Source organism: Equus asinus, chromosome 14 (genome assembly GCF_041296235.1).
Source record: "Equus asinus isolate D_3611 breed Donkey chromosome 14, EquAss-T2T_v2, whole genome shotgun sequence".
NCBI classification, from domain to species: Eukaryota; Metazoa; Chordata; class Mammalia; order Perissodactyla; family Equidae; genus Equus; species Equus asinus.
The window spans coordinates 28,051,363-28,076,518 of NC_091803.1; the positions used below are offsets into that span (position 1 = coordinate 28,051,363).

The 25,156-nt window shown below is 43.6% G+C and overlaps 1 long non-coding RNA gene across 1 annotated transcript; it reads right to left on the minus strand.

Moving 5' to 3' along the window:
* LOC123276889 (uncharacterized) lies at positions 1-23,561 on the minus strand. Its single transcript, XR_011494015.1, has 5 exons — positions 23,411-23,561; positions 16,027-16,201; positions 2,870-2,953; positions 691-779; positions 1-110 (listed from the first exon to the last, which is right to left on the minus strand). It is a non-coding gene; the product is annotated as an uncharacterized lncRNA (long non-coding RNA).
* Positions 23,562-25,156: the final 1,595 nt, after the last annotated feature.

Sequence of the window (25,156 nt, forward strand, 5' to 3'; positions counted from 1 at the left end):
AACAGCAGAAATTTATTTTCTCAAGGTTATGGAGGCTGGAAATCTCCTATCATGGGGCCAGCATGGTTGCGTTCTGGGGTGAGCTCTCTTCTTGGCTTGCAGACGGCTGCCTTCTCACGTGTAAAGGGAGAGAGAGAGTAAGATCTAGCTCCCTGGTGGATCTTTGTGCAAGGACACTATCATGAGCATCCCACCCTCATCTGAACCCAATTACTCCCAAAGGCCCCACCTCCAAATACCATCACATTGTGGGTTAGGGTTTCAACATAGGAATTGACGGGGAAGTGGACAGAGGCCTTTAGTCCATAGCAAGCTCATATCTGAGAGCCAGGAGGCCTTTGGAAAAGACGGCTCTGTCTTTTAAAATTATAAAATTTTCTTCATCTGTAGAGGGATCCATCCTCAATGTTGGATATGGGATAAGCAGATTGTTATCAAAACTAGAGCTCTCTTTTCTTGTACACACACAAACTCTCCTGCCTTGACTCTTCTCAAGATCATTATAAAATGTAACTATACAAGATCCAAAGAAACAAGCACACAAATATGGAGCCGGAGTCAAGAGTGCATACAAAAAGCTCTATGTGGATTCAAGAGGTTGATATTAGTCTTGGATGCAAGCCTTCATAGATATAAACCTGCTTCCCTACTGCTGGGTTCTGGGATTTGCACTGTTTCTCTGCAAAATACCTTGTTCCTTTTACTCTCTCTCCTTCGCGGAGACCAGATCTTCTTTTGATGGCTATTTTAAGTATGTTCCTTGCCTGGATCCAAGAAAGCTGAGGAAAGAGAGATTTAATAGGTCATTCCCGCTCCCCCCACCACCAATAACACGGTGCTTGAACATTAGACCAAGAAATGGCCTGACAGCTCAAGGCCACTCCTAAATTAAAGCAACTTGAGACCTCCAGAAAGAGAGGAAGCGTTCTGTCCAGCTACCCTAGTTTGAAACCCAACCCAAGAATAATACTCCAGCCAGGCACTCAAGTGGAATTTTGCAAATGAACTTTTAGGTCATGTGGGATAGTCCAACAATTTTCCAGAAGGACTAATAGTTTTACATGGCTACTTTTTCAAAGCATTGTACTAAACCAGAAATTACTGTATTTAGATGTTTATATATTTATTATCTGCTTCCTCACTCCAAAATATAACTTCCTTTGGGAAGATGGGATCTGTCTTGTTTATCACTGAAGCCCCACTGCCTGGTACCTAGTGAGGATTCCAATAAATAGTTGACTGACAAATGGACACACCTAATCTCTCCCACCGCCTAGAAGCGACAGAAGAAGTTAAACGTGGTGAGTGATATGGCTAAGATACTGATGGGAGGCCTCTTAGAGGAGGTGGCATTTGGGTGGTATGATATTGTGACTTATAAAACAAATATATATTTGGTCTTTGTCCATGGTTCCTGGCTCACAGCTCCCAAAACTCTTGAAAGTTCCTAAGCGTTGAGAGTGATAAACATGTCTTTTGGTACATTAATGAGGTGACTTTTGGACCACACCTAAGGTTGGAGGCTTGTTGCCAGGGGAACCAACCAGGTGATTAGAGGTTTGGAACTTTCCGACCTCCCCTCCCCCACCCCAGCCCTCAACCTCCTGGGAGGGAAGAGGGGTTAGAGGTTGAATCAATTGCCAATGGCCAATGGTTTAATCAATTATGCCTAGGTAATGAAGCCTCCATGAAAATCCAAAAGGACTGGGTTTGGAGAGCTTCAGGGTAGGTGTACACATAGAGATCTGGGGAGAGTAGCGTACTCAGAGAGAGCATGGACACTCCGTGCCCTTTCCCCATACATTGCCCTATGCATCTCTTCCATCTGGCTGTTTCTGAGTCATAGCCTTTGCAATAAACTAGTAATCTCGTAAGTAAAATGTTCCTCTGAGTTCTGTGAGCTGCTCTAGCAAATTAATTGAACCCAAGGAGGGCATCATGGGAACCTCTGATTTATAGCCAGTCGGTCAGAAGTACAGGTAACAACCTGGGCTTGCAACTGGTCTCTGAGCGGGAGGGGTCAGTCTCATAGGACTGAACCCCTCATCTGTGGAATCTGACTCTATATCTGGTAGATGGTGTCAGAATTGAGTTGAATTGTAGGCCCCCCGGCTGGTGCCCAAAGACTGCTTTAGGAACATTAGAGCCAGTTAATTTGAACTTGTTATCAAAATTCTGTGTGGCCAAAATTTAGTACCAAAATTCGGTTTAGTACTGAGCTACGCCTTCCAATTAAAGATGACTGTGTGTGCTATAAATGCCACTAACAGGGAAGTGACAGAGAAACAATGTACAGAGAGAACTCTCAGTTGCTTTAACTTCCAGGGGGAGGAAGGGCTGCACTGAAAACCCTTTGCATTAAAACCCCTAGTGTCGGTTATGGGCTGAATTGTGTTCCCCCCAATTTCACATGTTGAAGACCTAATGCCCAGTGTGACTGTATTAGGAGAGAGAAACTGTAAAGAGGTAATTACGATTCAATGAGTTCATAAGGGTGGAGCCCTAATCTAATGATTGGTGTCCTTATAAGAAGAGGGAAGAGACCCCAAGGATGCACGCACACAGAGAAAAAGGCCATGTGAGGAGACGGCAAGAAGATGGGCCACCTGCAGGCAGAGGGTATTGTACGTCTTTAAAACTTCTTATTTTCCTGATGGCTCGGCATCCCCGCAAACAGGCTATGAGCACCCGCCCAGAATACGAGGTACCCCAGGGTGGTAAGGCTGGTCCCTGCCACAAGTCCTCTTCTTGCTCTCCCCTGACTGTGACCCAGTAACCAATGAGCCTTTTACTTGTATGTTCCACCCTGACACCTGATAAGGGCACTTCCTGTGGGTTCTCATTCTCTGTCTCTCTCTCAGCTCCTCACCAGTTCGGTCTGGAGTGCACCTGCTCCATGGCATTCCTCCCGCATGGCCGCCTGTGTGGTGTGCTTGCCTCCTTCTTCTGGGACCTGTAAATATAATAAACCCTTTCATTTCATATGCCTTTCTGTGTGTAATTTCTGTGCCTGGGTTGGAATAATCCTTAAAGACTCCACAATAAAGACTTACTCTTCTATTTACAACACACAAGGAGAGAGGCCTCAGGAGAAACCAACCGCACCAGCACCTTGATTTTGGACTTCCAGCCTCCGGAACTGAGGGAAATAAATTTTCGTTGTTTCAGCCACCTAGTCTGGTGTTTTGCTACGGCAGACCTAGCAAGCTAGTAGTCTCCAATCCTACACTTATCCCCACAAAACCCAAACATCGGGGTGTCTTGTTCCTGTTGGTTCGCCTGAGACTGAGGGGCTTCCCAGAACTTGAGACTTGCTAACACCTGGAAAGTCCCAGACAAGCTGGGACGAGTTGGTCACCCTATCCTACCACAACCTTCCCACATCCAGTCCTTGAGAAAGGACAAGAAAGAGAAGAGGAAAAGATGGCCATAGAGCCCCATTTTCTACTGCTTGTCATCCAGGACATACCATCGACCCAGACCTGTGGGAGACGGCACAGAGTATCGTCTGTGCTGAGAAGCTGGGGCGGTTTTTGAAGGTTTTAGGTATGGAATACTTATACGGCCTTTACAACGTGCCAGGCACTGTTCTAAGCGCTTCACCTATTGACTCACGTGGTCCTCTCCCAACCCTTGAGGCTGGTACTGTTATTGTCCACATTTTACAGATGAGGGAACCGAGGCCCAGAGAGAGGAAATGACAAGGCCCTGGGGCACACAGGCAGAAAGTAGCTGAGCTAGGATTCATTCCAGTGTGTATGCTTTAAGCTACAGTGCCTGCCGGAACACTGCCTTTGGGTCCAGAGAGTCTCAGGCATCCTTCTTTGCCACTCTGGTCACCAGTGGGCCAGTGTCATCCATGAGTAAATCTAAGCACCTGCTGCAATCTACATGAGAAGTCTCCCTGGTTGATTTTCCACGGACACCTGTGGCAATGGCTTTGATACCGGGTAGTAAGAAGGTTCTCAGAAGCATCAGATCTGTCTGGCGAGGTTGGGCGGCCTCCCGACAATCTCACAGGGTTGTTAAGAGGCTTAATGAAGATCGTAACTCACGCAAAGCACTTAGCAGAGCACCCAATGCACAGTGGCCATTCAACAAATAGTCGCTAACATTAATAACAATAACAATAATATAACAGTCACCTCCGCCATGCCCTGCTTGTATCCCTTCTATTGTCAGTCTCTGCATTAGCTTTAAGATTTTCTGATTTTTCAAGCAGCTACTTGAGAGCTAAGCCATCTTCCATCTCAACACCTTGGACAGACTTCAGTTGAATGGATTCAAAACACAAGGTCAGAGTGCCCTCATGCCCAGGACAAGCACTAGGAAGAAAAGAGGCTGCCTGGTCCTCGTGATGGAAAAGCTCTGGTTCTGCCCAGCCTGCACGAGAGCAGTAACCTACCCCGTCTCGCATTTCAGAGATAACACCTTAGAAGGCACAGGTTTATTTACAGCTGACGTCCGGCTGCTGGTCTTCTCCAGTGTAAGTGAATTTCAAAATACTTTAAATTCAGGATAAAGCAATGAAATGGGAAAATCTTTACACTCCAATAAGACATCATTACTGGCAAGCATATTGCGCTTTCAATATCAGACTGAAAACCACCAGTGCATGAAAGGGAATGAGGACATCAGCGTGGGCATCGGCCAGCTCAGTAGATAGGGTCCTGCAGGGAGGGAAGAAGCTCTGGGGGACTCTGGATGAAGGGCTCCCCCCACCTTTTCTGGACCATTAGAGGTCTCCAAGATGGCACGGTTTTGAGCCCACAACCTGGACAAGGGGTGGGAGTAGGGAGAATAGACCTGTTTGCCTCTGTACAGTGTGTGTACAGAGGCGTGCTCAGTGTATCCACAGAGGGCGATGAACGGGTAGGTTAGGCAGGGATCATTAGCATTTAGATTACACAACTAAGAAACTGATGAGTGGAAAGTACTGGTTGCCGTGACACACAAGAGGAGAGACCAGGAAGTCCCTGAAATTGATCAACTGTTCTTAAATGGAGGTCTCAAGTGTGGGTGACGGAAGGGAGAGAGAGAGGAAAGGCAGGAGGTAGAGAGGAAGGAAGGTGAAAGGAAAGAAGGAAATAAAAGCAGGACAGAGGAAGGAAGGGAGGCCACCAGGGAGGGAGCAAGGGAAAAAGGAGAAAGAAAGACAGAAAGGAAGAGAGGGAGAACAGAAAAAGTAAAGGAAATAAATAAGAAAAGGTGAAAGAAGATGAAAGGAAGGCAGTGAGAGAGGGAAGTATATTTATTGAGGGTGCCAAGCACGAGGTAGACATCTTTTGCTTATTTATGTAAGGGAAGGACCTATTGCCCCCATTTATGATGAGGAACTCAGTGAAAGTCAAGTTCTTTATGGTCATATGTATGACTCAGATCCCAAAGCTCTTTGTACCCCAATACGCCACTGGCTTTCCCCCAGTTTTCCCTGAGCCAAATGTTTAAGTGTACCTGCTTGTTCAAGGCTGGGAAAAATTACGGGAATGCTTAGCATCACAATTTTCTGTTCCATGTCAGATGCTCTGCTAGACATTTTCAAACAGATTAATCCTTATAACATTACACACATTTTATAGATGAAGACACAGAGGCTCAGAGAAGCCCGACGTAGACCGCGCAGCTATTCGGCGGGGGAACCAAGACTCTTACGGAGACTGCCTTAGCTTAGAACCATTAACCTCAGTTCTAGTCGTGACTCAGCTATTGTCTTAAGCAGTGACTATGGGGCTTCTACCTTTAGAAGCCTATGGTAGGCTGAATATCGGCCTCCACAAAGATAACCCTGTCCCATTCCCTAGGACCTACAAATATGTCACCTCACATGGCAAAAGGGACTTTGTAGAGGTGACTAAATTTAGGATTTTCAGATGGGGAGATTTTCCTGGATTATCTGGGTGGGCTCAATATAATCACAAAGGTCCTTACAAAGGAAAGAGGGAGGAAGAAGGATCAGGATCAGAGTGGGAGAGATTTGAAGATGCTGTGCTGCTGGCTTGAAGATGGAAGGGGGCCAAGAGCAAGGAACGCAGGTGGCCTTTCCAAGCAGGAAATGGCAAGGAAAGAGATTCTCTCCTAGAACCTTCAGGAGGAATGCAGCGCTTGCTGACACTTTGATTTTAGCCCAGGAAGATTCATTTTGGACTTCTGACCCCTAGAACAGCAAAATAATAAATTTGTGTTGTTTTAAGCCATTAAGTTTACGGTAATTTGTCACAGCAGCAACAGGAAACTAATAGCAGAGCTTCAGTTTCCTTATCTTTCAAAGGGAAATGATCATCTTGAAACTGCTTATTCTATGTGGCTTTGATGAGGATAAAATGTTGTGTTCTTATGCTGGCTCTGAATACCACCTCTGCTAGGACACCTCACATGGACTGTGGTGCCCAAACTAGTCTTGCCCTGTCCAAGGAAGCTCTTATCTAGATTTTCCACATCTCAGCCTATATTCTTCCAGTGCTCTGTTCTGCTCCCTCCAAAAAGTAGCCAGCTAGTCTGCTGGGATCAATGAAGAATGAAGTCAAGCACAGAAGAAAACAGAGGCCAAAGATGGAGAAAGACTGAGTCCTGAGACATCGTTTGAGCCCCTGGATCCAGCTATGCCTGAAGCTGGTATGCTCTTGAAATTTTCAGTTAGGCAAGTCAAGAAATTCTCATTTTTGCTTAAGCTGGTTTGAGCTGAATTACTGTCACATATAACCTAAAGTATTTAACCTATCCTACTATGTATCAGGTCCTATTTCACAAATCTTTGCTGCAACAATCCCATACAGTAGGATTACTTCCTTTAATAGATGAGAAAATTGAGGCACAAATTAGTGAAGCAACTCGCCCAAAGTGCAATAGCTTGCATAAGTGAGTAACAGTACAATTCAAACCCAAGTTTGGGTCCAAAGTCTTTGCTCTTAGTACCAAATTTTTAACTTTCATTTAACTTGAACACAATTTGGGGGGCCATAAAGTCAAATTGAAAATGCTATTTCTCTCAGGTCTTTACTCTTGCACTAAAATAATATATCACAGTTGTTGTTAACCCGTATGACGGATCCTCTTAAAATCTCTGCTGAAAATCTTATTAAGTTGTTTATTCAGAATTCGATGCTCGGTAGTAAAAAGATACAAGCTCTTTGTGAAACAGCTTGTATCAGAAAACGTTGTAAAAGCTGTTGGCTGCAAGGTAGTCGTGGAAGGAGTCATTTTACTTAAATTCAAATAACATCTAGAACACTTAACAGCTGGCGATTTCCGTTAGGAAGGAGCTGTTGGTTCATTACTACGTAGGGGAGATTGAAGCTTGCAACTAGCAAGGCAGGAAATATCAACACATAACCCACAGCTTCCCCCTCCCCTCTCCCCTTCTAAAAAGGTTTCTGTGTTGTCTGATCAACTGGGTTTTTGTTGTTCTGTTGATCTCCACTTTAAGGTGAAAAGGGGTCTTTTTCTGTTCTGTTCATCTAATCTAGATTTCACCAACTCAGGTGCCCACAAGAATATGTAAGTGAGTAAGCAGCCACGGTTGTATTCCTTTTTCAAAGACACTTGATCTTTTTCTTCTTCTTTTTTGAAAAAAATCTTAAAACATAGAGGATTACTATTTGCATCCACAGTGAAATATGGGATTTTGAGACATGCAATGTCTTCTCTCTCCCTTTCGTTTTCCTGTCTTTAAGGAGACTCGGAAACAAGTAAGAATAGAACGAAGCCTTGTGATGGAGAGACAATAAGGATGAACGGTGGGGACGAGACTGACTGGAGAGTGTGTGTGACGGGGCGGCCAGTGATGCAGACCTACTCTTGCTAGATCTTCTGGAAACCAGGCAAGGGCAAGCCAGAAATTGGAAAGTCTGTGTGAAAGCCACTGATTTTTCGGTGTTGCGTAAGATTGTTTTAAAAATTGTGTTGGCTGAACAAAAACATATCAAGTGGTTGAATACAGCCCATGGGCTATGGGTTTGGGGCATTTGGCATTGAGAGAAGAATTGGATAAAGCCAAAAAGGTTTGATGGATTTTCATCAGAAAAGGCACAGAATTACTCCCATGAGAAAAGAGATCTGCCATGGAAGGAGCAGGGGAGGGTGAGAGAGAGAGAGAAATAGTGATGGGGAAGTTTAGAGGAGACCAGGGGAGAAATGGTAGGTATCAGCCATGCTTGTGATGTGTGTGGTCTTGGGAGAAGGATGGAGAGAGGGATTATAAGAGGCTTCCGTTTATAGCTAACAATGGAATTCCCTTTGCTGCTCCCACAGAAGGAAGACTTCAGTATCTATTTAAATTGTTTGTTTGTTTGTTTTTGACATAAGGGTGAATGTTTTGGCTACACTACACAGGGGCTGGGTGGCCTCGGACCCAGCATGTCACTCATGTCTCTGTGCCCTAGTTTCTTCATCTGTAAAATGGGAATCCTAAGAGCACCAAACTGATAGGATTATGATGAAGATAATGTTGGTAAAGCACTCGGCAGTGCCTGACCCATATTAAATTCTCAATAGACGTGAGCTGTTATTTATTACCTCATTTACTTTGGTAAGTTGTCTAAACTGTCAGAATTTCACTTTCCTTACATTTCAATGGGAGCTTAAAAAATATCTGCCCCTTGGGGAGGATTATTAAATGGCCTGGTGTACATAAAGCTTTAGCACAGTGCCGCGCACATTGTAGGCACTCCACAAATAGTTCAGTGTGCCGGAATCTCCTCTTCCTCCTGTCTCCCCTCTCCCTCTACTCTGTTCTTCTTTTTCCTTCTTCCAGGGAAGCTCTGCTGGGAGTTACTTGCAAATACGTTCAGGAAAGCAGTCCAGGAGCAGATGAGGCATCCGAGAGGCCCTGGTTGGGGTTTATTTCAAGATGATGGGGGGGGGGGGCGGGCCACGAAGGTTATTATATAACAAAAATGTTTGCAATGATTTTGAGCGAAGGGAGAGAAAAGATTAGAAGCTATACAGCTGAGAGGTGATGAGAACTGAACTAAGGCGGTAGAGATGGGAAAGGAGGGGAAGAATCGAACACGGGAAGTTAGGAGGCAGCATCGATAAAGCTGGGCAACAGAATCGATAGGAGGTTATGAGAGGAAGGGGTGAAGAATGAGGATGAGGTTCAACCCCACGTGACCAAGAAACTGTGATGCCCTTAACAGAAGTCTGCCAGGCAGAGGACAGGTTGGATGGCCAAGATAATAAATCCAGACTGGGACGGGTTTGGGGCACATGAAAGCCCAAACATCTAACAGATAGCTAGAAGAGTGAAGATGGAAGTTCCATGAGAGCCCACTGTGTCTATCTGTCATATGCCCAGTGCCTAGGGTAGGGCTGGGCATAGCATAGATGGTAAATAAATGTTTTCTGAATGAATGAATAACTGGACCAGACCATGGGCCTGGAAATGAGTGTTTTGGAGTCTTTTTATGTAGATCCATTAGGTGAAAACAAGCAATTTAAGGGGGTAGCTCAAGCAGAGAGTGAATAGGCAGAGAGTCAGAGGAGGACCAAGGAGAGATCCTCACCGTGAAGATGTTGAGAGGCGCTGGCACGTCTTTAGAAGGACTAGTAAGAGGGCAAGGAATGGGGATGAATACACAGCAGACAGATCATAGCAAAAAGTGGGTCTTCTATTCTGAGGCTTAGAACCATTACATCAGCCTCCCAAGAAGCTACAGCTTGGAATCCTAGAAGGACGAGGGCCTGTTGGCACCTGAACAAGAAAAGAGTTGCAGAAAAAGCAGCAGAGCGAAATTCTCCCCAGCTTGTTAAATCCTCCTTGAGGCAAAAAAATTCCAGCAGATTCCAGGAAATTGTCAAGAGGAGGAATTGCCCTCCCCAAGATAGCCTGGCAACCACATCCCAATAGGGCCAGGACATCTCGCCAGGGTGTCATGGAGCAGGACTCGCAGCAGCAAGAGAAGCCAGTCTGCCAGGGCCGTGGATCCTCCATTGTCTCAATCTGTCCCTCCAAGCAGTTCCAAAGACTTGCCTGTTCCCCTTTGGTTTGAGCTGCTTGCAACAAAGTGAAAGTATTTTCCCACTCAGCAACTATGATCCTTGCTAGTCTCGCGTGGTCTTTGACGAATGATTTTGCTCATCATTTAGTCATCTCCTTGCTCTTTCCTGGGTAACCCTCAAGTTGTTGCCATTGAGGTAGAAGGGCCATTGTACTGGTGCATGTGGAAAGTCCTGAAGGGGCAGAGCTTGACATTGATCTTCAAAGGGCTATGGTGTTACTTCTTTTTGCTGTGGACGCTTTCACTGTTCTTTAGAAGAGAGGAAATATCTTTTCTGGTTCTGTAGGAGGAGAGGGAGAGAGATCTAAAATATTCAGTTCCAAAGACTTTCTTGACCTTCATGCCTTACACAATCCCTTGTTCCATGTTGCGCCACCAAGGGCTTAATAAATGGTTGGTGAAGTCAATTCATGCAATCAGAGGGCATTCACACACAAACAACTCTTACTGTGGGTGAAATACAAAGATTTAAACCTTCAAGGTCAAAAAGTACTCTCCCAGCTGGTGCTCTGTCTGCCCCATCTAAGTCAGCGGCGTCTCCAAGCCAAACACTCAAAGCCATTGTTGACGTTCCTTTTACTTTGTCATTTAGCCCCTCACCAAGCTATTTGATCTTACTTCACAAGTCCCTTTCAGATCTGTCCTCACCCTTATTTCCCTACTGTCACGGCCTTCTCTTGGTGTTTCTCATCCTGAGCTAGGAACCATTACAATAACTTTCTCTCCCTGTTCTAGTCAAGAGGGACTTGTCCTAGTAACTCTGTCCTTTACTTCTGCTAGTTATCTTTGTCAAATAAAATTAGATCCTTATTCTCTTATTTAAAAACCCTCCTAGGAATCAAAATTTTTCAGAATAAAATCTAAACTCCCTACAAAGTTTTCCAGTCACACCCCTTGCTCTTCTCCCATGTCAGCCTGTGACCCAGCCACTCTGAGCTTCTCCCCACGCGTAGAACGCATCTGCTTCTAGGACGCTCTTATACTTTTGTTCCCCCTTCCCCAGAATTCCATTCCCCCTTTTTCTTGCAGAACAATTTATCGTCTATGACCCCCTTGCCAGTCCTTCATGGGTCGGAAACTTGGTCCCACTCACCCTAACTTGCTCTGCCTATACCCTCAGTGTTGAGCAAGAGATTTGTCATGCCCTGTCCTATGGGAGCTGCAAGAGAGGACACAGTCTTCCAAGATAGCCAGAGTTCAACTCCACGGTTTATTTCTTCAAATGTTCCCAGAGTGGAAACGACAAATAGTATCACATCCATTCGATATGTGGGGAAGCAAAAGGTGACGGTGTTGGGTGGGTCATAGCAAGGTGAGATGAGAACAGCAGCACAAACTTGCTTTCTGGCTCTGTATCTTCTTTGTCCACTCACTCTGCAGCTCCACAAGACACCACCTCATACCCAAGAGCTGTTCTCATCCAGAATCCCAAGAAAAGAACCACAGCTCTCAGCAGGAGCCCAGGACAACCTGCTCTGTCCTGCCAGCCAGGTAGCCTTCTAGAAAACTGTTCCAGGGGATGTAGACATTTGCCTAAAAGGAATGAAGCAGTCTCCGGGAGAAATTAAGCCCGAAAGTAAGTGCACACAACCACACAACTCGATTTTTATTATTGAAAACAAAAAACATACATAAACATGGTAAAATAAGCAAATAATACAGAAGGACATGCAAGGAAAAGTATGTCTATCTCTCAACGCTGGTGCCTCAGGAGCTCACCCCTGCCGTCGTTGTTTACCTCCTAAAAATATTCCACCTTATAAAAGCATAAGTGAGTGTCTGCACATTTTTTAAATGAATAGAAACACAGTACAAATACTAACCAACACCTTGTAATTTTTCCTTAATATACTTTGGAGCTCATTCTGTATGAGCTGTAGACATCTTCGTCCTTTCATAGCTGCATGCATTCAATTGCGTGGATGTGCCACAGTTAGTTCAACTTCCCTACTGATAGGCCCTTAGATGGTTTGCAGTCTCTAGTTATTAAAAATGTTGTCACACGCAGCAGTTAAGTGCGCATATTTCGCTTCAGCGGCCCGGGGTTCGCCGGTTTCGATCCCAGGCGCAGACACGGCACCACCTGGCAAGCCATGCTGTGGTAGGCGTCCCACATATAAAGTAGAGGAGGATGGGCATGGATGTGAGCTCAGGGCCAGTCTTCCTCAGCAAAAAGAGGAGGATTGGCAGCAGATGTTAGCTCAGGGCTAATCTTCCTCAAAAAAAAAAAATGTTGCCACAAACTGGTCACCCATATGCCATGGTGCACATATGCCAACTGTGACATAAATTCACAAAAAAGGAGAGTAACGGTCAAAGATATGAAAGTACAATTTCTTCTTAAAGATGAAGATCTTTCTGTGGATGGTCCATCCCTGGAGTCGTGACCCACTGCACATGGCTCTGTGGCCTTCAGTGGGAACTGCTGACTCCAAATACAGGGGCTGGCATGACATGACCCTAGGCAGCAGAACTTGGGGTGCTTTGGAGCTTTCAAACCTGTTGTCCATATATAAACCATTAGCATGGCATTCAAGACCTTTTATCACCCGGCGTATCATATAATAAGGTGACTTGGGCCTTACCTATAAGTCAAACTCCTTAAAAACTTGAAAGCAGAATATAAGAGGTGCCAAGATGAACTAAAAGTAGGCTAACTTTCCCCAAGGCATATAGAGACCTGGCCTCATGTTATAATATCTTCCTAATCTGCCCCAAATGACTAGCCACCCTCCGTGCATATCCCATAATAGTCATTAGCCTCTTCAAAGAGGCAGAGAAAAGACTTTTAGCAATTTAAGACCTAGGGCACACCCAATTAGGAATAAAGTTGTAGATCTGGAGTTGCAAACTCATATACCTACACAGGCCCCTCGCCACACACAGACATGCACACACACACACACACTTTGTGTTATGACCAAAGCTGAGCGGGGTCAACTGGAGAGCTCAGGCTTGTCCAGAGGGAGCCGCCTCTCCTCAGACCAGCTCCGCTTCCACTTCCTTTTGGGAAAGCAGACCTAGTATCACAAGAATTTATACGGCTTCAAGACAAATTATAAATCCAGATTTGAATGTAAATCCTCCCAATTTTACAGAATTTGAAAATAGTATTTTAAAAAGTTGATCCTGCAGGCTGAAAAAAATGTATATAGTCAGATTAGGTCGATGCGTCCTCAGATCTCTCTGCTCTAGGTGTGGCCTGGCTGCTCACATATCATTCCACCTTCTTATCCAAGCAGGTTCACTCCTGTCCTCAGCATCCATGCTTCCATCCCACATGATAGACATGTATGAAGGTCTCCAACTTACAGCTGAAACAGAGGCTGGAAAGCAAACCTGCTTTTGTTCAAAGGAGAGTTCTGAAGCACTTTTTGAGCTGTGCTCCAGCTGCAGGAATGAGGATCACACATTGGGCATTCTGAGGACCTCAGAAGACACCTTATAACTAAGAGCTAAATTACATATGACCAGTGGGCAAAATGAGTTGGTTGGGCCATAATAGCAACAATCAGGTGGATTCACTTAAGAAAGCTACATTGCTTGTCAACACAAAAGCTGCTTCATTATTAGAATCTTCTTGAGCATTTCCCACTTCCCAGGTGGTGTTCTTTCCTTGATCCTTTGAAATGAGTCGTGTGATTCTTCCTAAATTGCCTCAGAGGAAGAGCAGGAAATCCGGGGGCTCCTCACACCCATCTTTGCCATTCCCCCTTTGAGTGGAATGTGCAAATTTGCTTCTCCTTGGAACAGCCTCTGTACATATGGCATGTTCTTGGAGGAAATGTGCCTGCAGCTCAGGGAACTCACTCGGGGCAGGGCTGGCACTAGCATATGGCCTTCCCCACCAGAACTAAAACAGCAGAGACACAGGACTTCAGGTCACCAGTCAACAGCATCCCAAATCTGGCTACCATTGTGTGTGCAGGAAAACAGGGATGCATTTAGATGCATTCTGACCCTAATTCCTTGTTACCATCTTGAAATGTGAGAGAGGTTTAATGTTTTCCATGTTTGTGGTATAAACTTTGCTGGGAGATCAAAAGCATCTCTCTACATACCCCACTCTGTTGGCTGCCCAGCACCCATCCAATTCTCTCTTGATAATATCACCTTGATTTCCTTTTGGAAAATTCTCTCTTCCCCGCTGGCTTGGGCCTTAGGGACTATTTTTCCAGATGCTCTATCTTACCCCAGTCAAAGAGTGAAAACATTCTGTTATTCCTGAATTGGTTCATTTCACAAATACTCACTCAACATCTACTTTGTTTCAAACACTGGCTTGGTGCTGAAAACATAGATTGATAATTAATAGTCAATGTCTTCTCACTTCAACTTTAGGAAACTTACATGCTAGTGTACAATCCACAGCTCCCCTTGACCTAAGCCAGGCTAACTGTCGAGCTCCCTCTGGAATTAGGATCTCATACAGAATGACACAATAGCTAAAAATGACTGGCCTCATCTATTCCAGCTTGGCACTCTTGTAAGACTTAGAGGAAATCTGATTCTTAGACCCCCCCCCAGAATTGTTCACATTTCTATCCAGGGACTCCTGGGTGCTTACTCATATCTATATCCCATTTCCAGTCTTCCCATCAATGCCATGAGTACCCAAAACTTCCAATGAAACCCTCTTTTATTTTTGTTTACTGGTGTCGGTCTTTATTGCTTGTCAGCACAGAACCTCCACTGATGTTGGAGCTGCTTTTTGGTTATCTGGTCATTATGTTGTCTTGGCACCTCATCCTTCCAACACCTGGAGTGTTTTTTTTTATTTCAAATCAGGATTTGATAAAAACAACAAAGCAACTAGTTGAAAATAACTAAAGCCATGCTGTAGAAAACATTACCTGCAATTTGACCCCCTCTTTCTCTCTCTCTTTTTTTTTTCTTTTTTTTTGGTGAGCAAGATTGGCCCTGAGCTAACATCTGTTGCTAATCTTCCTCTTTTGGCTTCAGGAAGATCATTGCTGAGCTCCGTCTGTGCCAATCTTCCTCTGTTTTGTGTGGGATGCCGCCACAGTATGGCTTGAGGAGTGGTGCTACGTCTGCACCCAAGATCTGAACCTGTGAACCCTGGGCCGCTGAAGCTGAACGTGCAAACTTAACCACTATGCCACCAGGCCAGCCCCTCTCTCATTCCTTTCTTGACCCTCACCTTCAAAATCAGGGATATCTAAAGTGCAGTTTTAATGATAACTATCAGTGTCTTCCACATTTCCTAAACAGTAGTGCCCTAGGAATATGTATGACCTAGTTCTTACCTATCTTGGTTTCTTCTATGTTTAATTAACCCACTTGCCTATCCCTCAGTGACTGCCATGGCTCACTGTTTGGGACGTGCTTGTACCTGCTACTTAGTAATGACTACTTTGTTTCAGGGCAATATCCTAATGGCTTGTCTTTCAGACTTTCTGTATATAGTAGCTTCAAGTCAGTCCTGAAGGGAATATGAGTCTGTGAGATACGCCACAAATGCAGCCTGTCCCTTTCTAAGCTGACCTCCTACATGGAAGCTGAAAAGATAAATTGTTTTGGTTATTTTCAGAGTCCCAGTAGATACTATAAACAAGTAACGATAGCTGGCTGTAAGGCCGTACAAGGTGGTAGGAACCTAAAAATAGAAGAGTATGTACCCTGCCTATAGAACCAGCCACTGCTCGAGGATGCCATGTAGAAATGTGGGCCCAATTTTGGCAGATCTTCCCATTTTTCAAGAGAAGTTTTGAAATCTGGATTTGTGGGTGAAATCTACCAATTTTTAGATGTTGGCAATTAACTAAAACGGAACTCATGGTTGAAGACCAAACAAAACACGCTTATGGGCAGATTTCAGCCCACAGGCTGCCAGTTTTTAGCTCTGGATCTCTCTTCACCTATTCTGCAACGCATCTTACAATATGTCAGCTAGCTGTGCTTCTGCGTACTTTTAGCTTTATATTTTGGTTCTTCCTTATTCTCTTGCCTTGTTTGGAATTGATAACCTTCTTCTAGATCACTCGCTTTATGGTTTCGCTCTAGGAATTACCTCAGGCTTCAATCCTCGTGTGCAGCTTGACTTCATTCCAGGCCTGGGGACAGTTAGCCAGGCCTTCCAGCCTCCAGCCTCTGCTTGAATGCTCTCCACGGCAGGGAATTTATTACCACCTATCAGTTGATTCCATAAAATGAAGCCATATACTGGAGTGGAAAGGATGTGGATTCTGGAGAAAAACAAATAGGAGTTCAGCTCCCATCTTGGTTGCCTAGCCTGTGCAAGCCACAGTTTCATCTGGTAAACAAATACTTGTTTGGGGAATTAAATATAATAACGTTTGACAGCATATTGTAGCTTTCACATAGGAAGTAAGAGGGTCACAGTGGTACCTTCTCTTCTTGCTGTTATTTCCTGTTCATTTGCTCTGGGAACGCCCTCCTGAGCAGATGTCAAATCTCACTTTCACATTACAATCTTTCAAAATTAAGAGATCATGTTCACATCCCCCCTTTTTTCTCTTTTCCAGACTCAATAGAACCAGTCATTTCAAGTGCAAAGGACCCCACATGGACATTAAGCCCAGTCACTCCTGGGATTCAGGGAAGATGCGGAGGTATGCTGGCAGTCAGGATGGAGAGGGCCTTCTGGAAGCCTGTTTGAGGCACTGAGGATCCACCTGGGAAGGGGGCATCTTAGGAAGGGGGGCCCAGGGGAAAGGGTTTTGTTCCGTTACAATGCTTCTATTTGGGAGTGAGAGGCAGGAGTAGGGAAAAGGCCTCTCCCAGCACAGCACCTACGGGCACATGCCTAACTCTCTAAGGAGAAGGCAGAACATCAAGAAACGAGTAAAAGAAAAACAAAGGGGGAAGAGCTGTTGCGGCGTTGTAAAACGGTGGGACACAGGGAGGCACGGTTTGGAAACTCGTGAGACAAACTGGACTGGCCCATGAGGATGAGAGACGGTCTTCCCGCCGACCCCCAGCTTGGCTCCTCACTACCACCAGCTCCAGCAGATTCCTCTCAGGATTAAGGGGATACTGGCTCTGTAATGCTCTACACGTGAGACCTGCAATAATTGCTATTATTCGGTGTGATGGCGTGTGGCTTATAGGGTCCGTGACTTGGCAATCAAGTAATGAGCTATTGATGAGGGAAATGAACCTGATGACAGCCAAGGCTGGAGACCATTAACACATGAGCCTTTTCCTGCTGAATGTTATCACCCAGGACTCTTGGATAACAGCTAACAATTATAACTACAGTTATTGAGATGTTATTCTGTGCTGAGTGCTTTATACAGATTATTCCACGTAAGCCTCACAACAACGCTATGAGAAAAGGATTATTACTATTCTGATTTACAGATAAGGAATCTGGGCAGACGAAAACAACGAATACTCACCAAGTGTTGGGAAATGGGGGCTCACTCACCACTAGAGAGCTTGTTAAGAAATACGAGTAAGGAAGACAGAGCACACATGGTCCCCTGAGCTCTGATGGGCCTCAGAGGAGGGATGCTCAGGCCGGGCAGAGCTGGGCTGGAAGCACCACGGGTGAGAGAGAGATGCTGCTCTTGTCCTGGTACATGGTAATAGGGGAAGGGCAGGGTCATGCCCCCCAGACTTTAATGTGTGTGTGAGTCACCTGGGATCTTGTTGAAGATGCGGATTCTGACTCAGTAGGTCTGGGTGAGGCTCCAGATTCTGCATTTCTTAAAATCCCCCACGGGATGTCAATACTGCTGGTCCACAGATTACATTACGAGTATCAAGGATCTAGGCAACTCCGTAGCAATGGAGCTTTTGGTTAGAGAACTGACCTTGTTGGGAAGCAAAACTTCAGCTCTAGTCTCAGCTTATTTTGCCACTGAGCAAACTCCAACCTGGTGAGCCAACTCCCTGCTATGTCAGCACAAGGGTCTGGGGTGAGGAAATGAGGCCCCAGGGCCAGCCACAGGTATCTCTCCTTAGTTCTCCAAATGAAGCTAAAATGCGTTGTTATTACCCAACTAAAAAAAAATAGCAAATTAAACATAAGCAAAACCACAAAATTAATAAAATTAAAATTGTAATGTTAATTTAACATGACATTAATATCGTTAGTATTGTAGTAAATCAGCACCCATTAAGTGAATGGGATATAAATTACTATAGCCTAGTTTCTTCTCATGTTAGCAACGCCCCTCCAATTTTTAGCGTGAACTAACTGCAAAACTTATTTTTGGACAGCTCCCTATGATGTTATTTGGCCTCCGTTTGATTCAACAGTATCCTTTATATATCATGCTCACCTCTCTTATTTCTGTATTAGCCTGTGAGAATTGCAGTCATATGATGTTGCTTTCATGATGACTAATCAAAATCTTGATTTAATAACAACATCAAAAGCTAAAGCTTTTTTTCATGAAAATATCTTTTGATTTCTAAAAAGACTCCTCGTTTTTATTCCTGCCAAAATAATTCTAAATGAATACAGGAGCCAGAAGAAGTGAAATTATGTGTCATTTTGTTTGTCTGTTAATTTTTAAAAATCATTTTTAAAACACTTTATGTTTTCTTCCATCAAAACAGTATATTTTTGCTTCCTACTTTCCAATGTGAGAATATAGGTACCCATTTCAGTTCTGCTCCTGTTTCTACTTCCCAACTTCTGAATGGTTACTTTTACAGTGTCAAATTTACAAGACTTACATTTTGTTCTCTGACGGTAATTAGTACTCTGAGTGTTATTAGTGGGTTGATTCTTTTTTTTTTTTTAAGATTTTCTTTTATTCCTTTTTCTCCCAAAGTCCCTTGGTACACAATTGTGTATTTTTTTCAGTTGTGGGTCCTTCTAGTTGTGGCATGTGGGATGCCACCTCAGCATGGCTTGATGAGCGGTGCCATGTCCGCGCCCAGGATCCGAACTGGTGAAAGCCTGGGCCACCGAAGTAGAGTGCGCAAACTTAACCACTCGGCCGCTGGGTCAGCCTCAGTGGGTTGATTCTTAAAATTGAAAATCCATAGTGATTTCATTATTATGACTGTTTAAAAGTGGTTCACTACACAGCCACTGCTATGATTAAATGTTATTTCTCGTATGATTTTTTGCCTGGAGTTCAATTTTTGGGGAACTAATTACTTTAGACTTATTTTTAATTTTGTTCAACCTCTCCTACAAATTTAATATTCTTTCTAGTCCTCCTGTTTCCCCGGAGAGTCCCTTCTGGGCCTTACATTTATGATAATGTCTTTATTCTCCCATCATATTTATAGAACTTTAGCCATGTATTGAATCCTGAGTTGACAGGATTTTCCCTCAGAAAGTCAAAAGCTCCTAATATCTAGATTTGCTGATGGTTAGTTTGATGCTGAATTTTTGTTTTCATTTTGGATTTTTTCTCTTCTTTGCTTTTAGGATTTTCCTTTTATCTTTGATGTTCTGACATTTTGTGGTAATGTGCTACGTGGGGTTTTGTGTGTGTGTGTGTTTAATTCATTGTGCTGGGCAATTTGCAATCTGAGCCTTAAGTCCTTCAGTTGTGGAGAAATTTCCTGATTACTTGCTTCATACCTTCCCCTGGCATTTGTCTCTTGGTCAGATGTTGAATGCTCCGGTGTTGACCCTCTGGGTTTCTTTCTCATATCTTCCCCCTCTTTGTTTCCCTGTTCTACTTCTGAGAGATTTCCCAGGTCTAATATTCCTACTTTTCTATCGAATTATTTTCCACTCTGACAAATGTATCTTTACTATCTAGGAGGCATTTCTCGGTATATATTTATTCCATTGTCACTGTGCCCTACACTTGTTTTCATATTGCAACGTTTTCTCAAATCTCTCTGAGAACACATATGACAGTTTAAGTTCCCTCCTGTTCTTTGCAGGATGTCTGTTTCCTCCAGAATCATGTTTGCGTCTGTTCATTTTGATGTCTCTCCTCTATGTTGGAGGGTGTCCCATTGGAGACCTTTGACTGTTCATGCTCAAGAACAAGTCGATCAAAACTGACGCGGGTGCTGTAACATGAACAGACCTTGCTGCTTTTACCAATTTGCTCTAAGTGAGACTCATTTGAGGAAACAAGTGAATCATTACCCGGTGAGCACCGAAATGGTAAAATGTAAAAGACATTCTTCTGGGGACTTCCAATTTCTCTGGAAGAGAATACTTCTCTTTTTGAAGTCTTGGCATGGAAGCCTGGCTTCCAAGAATTATGCCCTCCAGGGCATAAGTGGGTTTGATTGTTTCGTATACACACTTTTGATTAATCACCTTGTTTTCTGCCCCACATGGTAATCCTACCCTCTTTTGTAAGTGATACTTCATAGTGTTGAGGTGCTTAAACGCATGGAAAGGCATACTAGCTCCCTCCTTCAGTTCATACTCTGGGCTGTGGCTTCCTTGATTCTCCTTCACCAGTTTTCAATCCTCCATATCTTATCTGTCTTCCAAAAATTTGATGAACTCTTTCTTCTGATGACTCTCTTTCATCTTCTTATCACTGAGTATTTAAACATTCTTTTCATTCCTATGCTATCATTTTATTGAGGCACTGGTAGAGAGAGGGAATAAACTCATGTGTCCAGTCAACTTCAACCAGAAGTCATTATTATTACTCAGGCATTGGAAATGCCAATCTGCTGACAGCCTGATCTTCTTTTCTAGATCTTTAAAGGTAAATGCTGCCTTTAATTGGCACCAACGATTACGTGGTACCAACGAAATTATAAACTACATGCAAAGACAGTACTTGATCATAAGGATATGTGTCAAATAAGATGCTTTCACCTGTAAGTACTAGGAAACCTCAGCTTAATCTATTTAAACAATAAGGAAAAGTATTATCTTATATATCATTAAGTCAGGATTAGGCAGGATCCATAAGTAAGTAAGATCAGGACTCTGTTTCCATTTCTCTGAGGTTTTGTTGACTGTTTTTCTCTGTATGTGGACACACATTAGTTTCCGTCCTTGCACAAGATGGCTTCCTGCATAGACATAAGATTACTTCCTGCATGTACACAAGATGGCTTCCTTCATGACCACTAGAGGCAAGTGGAAAAATTGGTTTCCCATTTTTACATCCTGTGAATGAGAGAGGGGAAAAAAAACTCTTCCCCCGACTACAAAATAAAAGGTCATCCAGGCAATCTTATGCCTGCTCCACATGTTTAAGTCACCAGGGAATGCTAATTTACTCAAGTCTGGGCTTCTGAAACTAATACCTGAAGGGAAATAGGATTACCATGATTTGCATAAAGAAACCAGAATTTGTCTTTAAAACCAGGGCTGCATGGGGGATGGAAATACCTGATAAAAGATGCGGCTTTGAAAAAGATGAATGGGAAATAGAACACAGGTTAGGTAAACAATAAGGTCCACCATTGGTGGTCATCTCAGTGACCCAGGACATGCTTTTAATTGTTATTCATGCCAACATAGCAATGTACCATTTAAATGTTCTCATAGAGAACTCTCAGGCATCTGACAACACATTTATGAAATACCTCCCCTGACCACACTACACTATTTCTCCAGATGTGGGCCTCCCCTTCAATCACCCTCTCTGTGCTCCCCACAGAGAGCAAGCTCAGTTTTCTCTGCCCTCTGAGATGCAAGTTGCCTGGAGGATCTTAATTGCCTGAGAAAAAGAGTGCCCAGCAAAGGTTTCTGGGAGGTAAAGCTACCCTGCTGTCCCAACCCCAGTGACGTTTGAAAAGGAATTACTGTCATTATCATTCTCCGACACTGCCATTCCTTCCTACTGCCGAACTTCAATTTACGGCTCATGCTCAGTTCTTGATCATGCTGCTGTCTGCCTCCACCTCCCACATTAATACTGTGTGTGCAAGGAATTCATCTTCAAATGTATTACAAAAGTGTCAACGTGCGAGGTTCATCCAGGCAACCTTAAAGTTCAATTAAAATAGAAACTTACAAAGTAAGTGAATCAAAGTTATCTTACCTAAGCCCAAGATTAATTTCTCAGACTTTGAAGGTCCAAGTTTTATTAGTAAAATCGTAAAAATTATGTAGCTTGGGAAAATTGTCCGGGTCAAGTCAGGCAACTTTGTTTTCACTCATGCATGCATTCCACAGACATTCCTGAATGTCTACTGCGAGGAAGCTGCTGGATGAGGCCCCTAGGAAGAACTAGACGTTCTCCACCCAGAGAGGGTGTCTTACAGTTCCCCAGGGCACAGACTGCTGAACTGGAAGTCTGAGAGCAGGAGGTCTTTTAGGGATGCTCTTGGAATTAATACCTGTAAGGCAGTGAGTGAAGCAACATGGATAATAGGAAGAAGTTGGACGATAGTGAAGGTACAGCAAAGGCCTGAGCTCGTCCCACAGGGAGGCCTGGATAAGGGATGACCTTCTGTCCTTGTCCTGAATTAAAGGAAGGGGATCAGGCCTCTGTATCTCCACCTGACCAATCACTGGACTGTAGCTGCTCCCAAGGAAAGACCCTAAGCTTGGGCAAGGCAGCTCCCTTCAGGTGAAGAAAATTCCTGTGGAGTGACTCAGCTGTGAGCAGTGAGCAGTCCACACTCCTGGAAGCTGGGGAATGAGTGCTTTAGTCTGGAGGGGAACCTGCGCAGTTCTTCACTGTATCCATGCCAGATAGCGGAGTTAAAAAGGTGTAGCTTGGGGCTGGCCCCGTGGCCGAGTGGTTAAGTTCTCGCGCTCCGCTGCAGGCAGCCCAGTGTTTCGTTGGTTCGAATCCTGGGTGCGGACATGGCACTGCTCATCAAACCACACTGAGGCAGCGTCCCACATGCCACAACTAGAAGGACCCACAACGAAGAATATACGACTATGCACTGGGGGTCTTTGGGGAGAAAAAGGAAAAAATAAAATCTTTAAAAAAAAAATGTATAGCTTGACTTCTGGTCAAGGAAGAATTAGAAGGTACATGTCTTGAAGCCCAACTGTTATTCCAAACATATGGCAACAAAAGATAAAATATAAAAAGTAATAAGTAGAAATGAATGTTTAAATAAGACATAAAAAACAAAAATTAAACAGATAGCTTCATATACTTGACACATTGTCCTGATATTAACTTTCTTCATGGTCACAATATGGTTCGTTATAGTGAAAAGATGACTTTCTGTAGCAATTAGAGTAACGGGCTTTCTTATTTCTATCCTGTGAGAGTGAGATGGAAAAATTAACCTTTCCTTGAACCACAAAATAAAAGTCCTTCCCTCCAGGCTTGTGTCACACCAATCCAAAAGCAGCCAAGGATAAGCATAGCTGTAGATCGGAAACCCAAGGTGGTAAAGGAGCTGCTGGAGCGGACAAAAGGCAGCCGGGAGCCTGCCTCCCACAAGAAAATAGAGACTAAACATTCCCTACAGTGGGAAGGGGACAAGAGCCAAGATGACTGCTCGAGCGCAGAAGCTAGACTATCTTTTCCCACCTCTGAAAGCAAGCTGAAAGAGCTGAGACTTACCACAATGGGATAATGAGGCAGGCAGGAGGTAGTAAACACAGCCCCTAACCCAAACTCGGATGAGCAGCCCAATGGCTCAGTAGCTGCATCTGTGTTATCTCAATATTATCAACAATAGCCTTAATTCAACAAGAGGAAACGGCTCTGAACTGGGGGGCGGGGTGGGGGGGGGTAGGGCCTGAAGAGCCAGCTGCAAAACTGTTCAATAGGGAGGAGTGAGCACAGAGAAAAAGAGGAAGGGAAAAATGGTTTTCACTGACAATGAGCCTACAATACAAAATAATAAAATATACAGTAAGATCTAATGGTAAAGAAGAAATCCTATAGAATCAACTATGAGCAGTCCACAATGGGTGATTATTAATGAAAATAACAATAATGAAAAGAACAGAATATTCTGAAATTAACATTAAAATAATTGTGTTCCAGAGGGTGATGTCAGCATCACGGTGGCAGAAGAAGTCCCTAATTTTTGTCCCCTCATGCCCAACAACAAAAATTCAGCGTCCATCCATGGACAAAAGTGCCTTTAGGGAGCTGTGGGATCCAGCACCATACACCAAGGGACCTGGGAGGAGTATCGCCCATCCATTTGTTAGATAATAGGCAGACAGACGTTGGTCCTGGCTGTGGACCCTGCAGTAGCCCATGTACTGGCTCTAGCAGCTCTCAGCCACAGTCTGAGCAAACAGTGTCTTAGAGAATCACCCACAGATGACAGGGTCTTTGTGGAAGTCCAGGATTCAAGAGGAGAAGTTTTAGCACACCACTGGAGCAAAAAAATATGAGTTTGGATGCATTGGATGGGGTAAAAGGAACAGTTTCACTGAATGGAAGAAAATACGGGGTATATATATAATGCAGTATTATTTAGCCATGAGAAGGAAGGAAATCCTGCCGTTTGCAACAAATTGGATGGACCTTGACAGCATTATGCTAAGTGAAATAAGTTGGACAGAGAAAGGCAAATACTGTATGTTCTCACTTATATGTGGAATCTAAGAAAGCCAAACTCATATAAACAAAGAATAGAATTGTGGTTACCAGGGGCTGGGGAGGGAGCAGGAAGATGAGGGAGATGTTGATCAAAGGGCACGAATTCCAGTTATAAGATGAACAAGTTCTGGAGATCTGTTGTATAGCATACTGATTATGGTTAACAATACTGTATTATACACTTGAGAGTTGCTAAGGGAGTAAATCTTAAATGTTCTCACCACAAGAAAGAAATAGTAATTACGTGATGAGGATGCTAGTAACGATATGGGTAATCATTCTGCAATATATGTGTATCAAATCAACGTGTTGAACACCTTAAACTTACACAATGTTATATGTCAATTATATCTTAAGAAAACTAGAAAAAAGTGAAAATCTAATTAAAAATAAATAAACTAATGTTTTGAATCCTTGAAAGAAATAAAGGCAGGAATAACGTTAATTTTAAAAAAGAACAAGAAGTTATGAGGGGACAGAAATGATTCTAAAATGTATATTTAAAAAGTGTCTCCTAGAAATGTCAGAAAAAAAAATATGGTCCTTAAAGATTTTTAATCATTAGATGATATAAACTCCAGACTGGATATAATTAGCAAGAATTAGTGAATTGGAAGATCCTACTGAGAATTTAACAAGAACACAGCATAGAGAGAGAAAAATACTTTTTTATTGAACAATGGTTAAGAAACATGGAAAATAAGTTGATAGGCTCCAAAATAAGTCTAATAGGAATGTTAAAAGTGTAGA